The sequence below is a fragment of the Saimiri boliviensis genome, chromosome 7 (assembly GCF_048565385.1).
Source record: "Saimiri boliviensis isolate mSaiBol1 chromosome 7, mSaiBol1.pri, whole genome shotgun sequence".
NCBI lineage: Eukaryota > Metazoa > Chordata > Mammalia > Primates > Cebidae > Saimiri > Saimiri boliviensis.
Window position 1 is genome coordinate 111,176,630 of NC_133455.1, and position 4,873 is coordinate 111,181,502.

At 44.6% G+C, this 4,873-nt stretch overlaps 1 non-coding gene across 1 annotated transcript; it reads right to left on the minus strand.

The window, feature by feature from the left end:
- Positions 1-4,143: 4,143 nt before the first annotated feature.
- On the minus strand, positions 4,144-4,284 carry LOC141585245 (U4 spliceosomal RNA). Its single transcript, XR_012518640.1, has one exon. It is a non-coding gene; the product is annotated as a U4 spliceosomal RNA (small nuclear RNA).
- Between the last annotated feature and the right edge of the window lie 589 nt (positions 4,285-4,873).

The window sequence follows — 4,873 nt, forward strand, 5'->3', positions numbered from 1 at the left end:
CTACAGGTGTGCACCATTATGCCCAGGTAATTTTTGTATGTATGTATGTGTGTGTGTATATATATATATATATATATATATATTTTTTTTTTTTTTTTTTTTTTTGAGACATAGTTCCACTCTTGTTATCCAGGCTGGAGTGCAATGGCGCGATCTTGGCTCACTGCAACGTCTGCCTCCTGGGTTCAGGCAATTCTCCTGCCTCAGCCTCCTGAGTAGCTGAGATTACATGCACGTGCCACCATGCCCAGCTAATTTTTTTGTGTTTTTAGTAGAGACGGGGTTTCACCATGTTGACCAGGATGGTCTCGATCTCTTGACATTGTGATCCACCCGCCTTGGCCTCCCAAAGTGCTGGGATTACAGGCGTGAGCCACCGCGCCTGGCAATTTTTGTATTTTTAGTAGAGGTGGGCTTTCACCATGTTGGCCAGGCTGGTCTCAAACTCCTGACCTCAAGTGATCTACCCACCTTGGCCTTCCAAAGTGCTGGGATCACAGGTGTGAGTCACCGCACCTGGCATTGAATGCTGTCTTTCTATTTCAGAAAGGCAGGCTGGGTGTGATGGCTCACATCTGTTCTCAGCACTGTGGGAGGTCAAGGCAGGAGAATTACTTAAGGGCAGGAATTTGAGACAATTGTTGGCAACACAGCAAGCCTCTGTTTCTATTTTATTTAGACCAAGCAAAGGCATTATTTTCCTAAGTGACTAATTCCCTTTTTTTTTTTTTTGAGGTGGAGTCTTGCTGTATCACCAGGCTAGAGTACAGTGGTGTGATCTCCGCTCACTGCAACCTCCACCTCACAGGTTCAAGCGATTCTCCTGCCTCAGCCTCCCGAGTAGCGGTGATCAACCTGGATCTCCACATTCTTTTTATTTTTTGTAAGGTCTTTTAGGCAGTGTTTACCTCTGTGACCTGCATGGACACTACAGATGAGTTCCTGGAAAATCTGAAGTACCTGGAAGACCATGAAAAGAGGAAGAAATGATCAATCTCTGCCACATCTAATTAACTTTGAGACATTTTCTCTCTCTCTCTTTTTTTTTTTTTTTTTTTTTTTTTTTGTAGAAATGGGGTTTCACCATGTAGGCCAGGCTGGTCTTGACTGCAGGTGATCTGCCCACCTCAGCCTCCCAAAATGTTGGGATTATAGGCATGAGCCACCACACCCAGGCTCCTTTTTATTTTTGTTATTTTTTGAGACAGGGTCTTGTTCTGTCATCCAGGCTGGAGTGCAGTGGCACAATCATGGCTTCTCAACTTCCTGGCTTCATGTGATCCTTCCACCTCAGCTTTTTTTTTTTTTTTAAAGATGGGGTTTCACCATGATGGGCCAGGCTGGTTTTGAACTCCTGACCTCAGGTGATCCACCCACCTCGGCCTCCCAAAGTGCTAGGATTACAGGCATGAGCCACCATGCCTGGCTCCAAGACATTCTCTATTGTTCCTTATTCCCTCCCCAACTGATGTCTATTGGACTTTGTAACAGACCTTGTTCAACCTGGTGACTCCACACCCTATGACCCCCTCCCAGTTTGGCCAACCTCATGAGTCCACATCCTGTAATGCCCTCCCAATTTGCACAAAAAAACGCCCTAAACAGTAACTTCCATAACTTTCCAGTACCCACCCCAAACCTATAAAACCAACTCCTATCCCACCACCCTTTGCTGACCCCATTTTTGGACTCAGCCCACCCACACTCGGGTGAATAAACAGCCATGTTACACAAAGCCTGTTTGGGGGGGGGGTCTCTTCATTCAGAATGCGCATTTTAACATTTTTAGTTTTTATTTTTGAGACAGTCTCACTCTGTTGCCCAGGCTGGGGTGCAGTTGTACAACTTTAGTTCACTGTAACCTCCGCCTCCTGGGTTCAAGTGATTTTCGAGTTTCAACCTCCCAAGCAGCTGGGATTACAGGTGCCCATCACCATGCCCAGTTAATTTTTGTATTTTTAGTAGAGATGGGGTTTAGCCATGTTGGCCAGGCTGGTCTTGAACTTCCAACTTCAGGTGATCCACCCGCCACAGCCTCCCAAAGTGCTGGGATTACAGGCGTGAACCACCGTGCTCAACCGGTCCATTCTTTTTATTTTCATTTACTTATTTATTTTGAGTCAGAATCTCACTCTGTCAGTCAGGCTGGAATGCAGTGGCGTGATCTTGGCTCACTGCCTCCCAGGTTCAAGCGATTCTCCCACCTCAGCCTCCCAAAATGCTGGGATTACAAGCACGAGCCATCACACCCAGCCTGGATCTCTATCTTCTGTGAAACATGAACAAGTATATAAAGTCAGATGAGTGTTATGGTTAAGTGCACAGACTGAGCCTCCTCATTTCCCCCTTTAAATTGTGGTAAAATGCACATAACATAAAATTGACCATTTTAACAATTTGAAAGTATACAATTAAGTGGCATTAGGTACATATATTTGTAACTGTCTACCTGGTGTGCAGACATCACTATCTCATTAACAAAACTTTTTCTTCATTCCAAATGGGAACCCCATACCCATTAAGCAGTCACTTCTCATTTCCCTCTTTTTCCAGCCCCTGGCAACTACTGATCTGCTTTCTGTCTTTATGAATTTGCCTATGGTGGATATTTCATATCAATGGAATCATACAATATGTGGCCTTTTGTAAATGGATTCCTTCACTTAGCATAATTATCTATCTATCTATCTATCTATCTATCTATCTATCTATCTCTATCTATCTCTATCTATCTATCTATCATCTATCTATCTGTTTGAGACAGAGTCTTGCTCTGTCTCCCAGGCTGGAGTGCAATGGCACAATCTGGGCTCACTGCAACCTCCACCTCCTGGGTTCAAGTGATTTTCCTACTTCAGCTTCCTGAGTAGCTGGGACTGAGCCACCACACTGGGCTAATTTTTCTATTTTTAGTAGAGACAGGGTTTCACCATGTTGGCCAGGCTGGTCTCGAACTCACGACCTCAGGTAATCCACCCACCTCAGCCTCCCAAAGTGCTGGGGTGGCTGGTGTCAGCAACCAAGCCCAGCCTAGCATAATACGTTAAGTTTCATCCACACTGCTGCATGTGTCAGTACTAAATCCCTTCTTATGGCTAATATCCCAGTGTACAGATATACCACAATTTATCCATTTATCCATTAATGGACATTTGAGTTTTTCCCTCTTTTGACTATTGTGATTAGCATTACTATGAACATTTGTGTATAATTTTTTTCTTTTTTTGTGTGTATAAATTTTTTTAACATCTGTTTTCAATTCTTTTTGGTATATACGTAGAAGTGAAATTTCCGGGTTATGATTAACTTGTTACAGAAACACTGTTTTCAAAGTGGCTGCACTTTTTTACATTCTGTCAATCAAAGAAGGATGGGGTTCATAAATCTGGAAAGGAGAGCTTTATTTCTCATAAAGTGTGGTGGCCTGCAGGTGACAGCCTGAAGCATAGCCTCCTGCGGGAAGCCAGAAACAGGCGCTTTGAGGGAGGGACAAAGAAAACAGGAAATTATGCTGATCAGGGTGGTGCAATATACATATTCCATAAACTGTAGGAGTCAACATGAATATTTATGAAAAGAGAAATATACTCATATACAATTGAGCTTCATGCTTCTCCATGTTCCAAAAATGGCAAGGATCAGAGGGTGGAGTTTTCAAGCCCTCTCTCATATAAAGGTGAAGCAGAGGACATGAAAACCCTTACTGTGATTCAGGTGCAATGATTCACATGTGTAATCCCAACACTTTGGGAGGCTGAGGTGGGCAAATCGCTTGAGCTCAGGAGTTCAAGACCAGCCTGGGCAACATAGTTAGACCCTGTTTTTACAAAAAATACACACAAAAAATTAGTCAGTCATGGGGGCAAGGGCTTGTGGTTCCTGCTATTCAGGAGGATTGCTTGAACCCGGGAGGTGGAGGTTGCAGTAAGCTGAGACTACACCACTGCTCTCCAGCTTGGGTGACAGAGCAAGACCCTTTCTCAAAAAAGAAAGAAAACCTTTACTGTGCATTCTCCATAGACCTACCAGAACGACTCTGTTTGGTGATCTCTTAACAGGCAAAGATAGAGGAGCAATGCTAGGTGTTTGGTTGAAGTCAGTGGTGGAATCTTTTTTTTTTTTTTTTTTTTTTTTTAAATTCAGTCTCTGTAGAGACGGTCAAAAATTGCTAATGCTGACTATGTTTCAAGTCGTCATGGCAGGGTATTGGGAAAAGTTTTCAATTAGCAATAATCGTGCCTCGGCTCTACCTCATTGGCTACGATACTGCCACTGCGCAAAGCTAGTGGTGGAATCTTGAAAGGGCTGAGATTACAGGTGTGAGCCACTGTGCCAAGTCTTTTTTTTTTTGGAGACAGGGTCTCACTTTGTCATCCAGACTGGAGTGCTGTGCCACCATCACTGCTAACTGCAGCCTCAACCTCCTGGATTCAAGTGATTCTCCCACCTCAACCCCCAAGTAGCTAGGACTACAGGTGTGTGCCACCATACCTAGCACTTTTTTTCTTTTTTTGAGACAGAGTTTTGCTCTTGTTACCCAGGATGGAGTGCAATGGCGCGATCTTGGCTCACCGCAACCTCCGCCTCCTGGGTTCAGGCAATTCTCCTACCTCAGCCTCCTGAGTAGCTGGGATTACAGGCACATGCCACCATGCCCAGCTAATTTTTCTGTATTTTTAGTAGAGACGGGGTTTCACCATGTTGACCAGGATGGTCTCGATCTGTTGACCTCGTGATCCACCCGCCTCGGCCTCCCAAAGTGCTGGGATTACAGGCTTGAGCCACCGCGCCCGGCCAACCTAGCACTTTTTATACAGAAGGGGTTTTACCATGTTGTCCAGGTTTGTCTCAGACTCCTGGACTCGAGCGATCC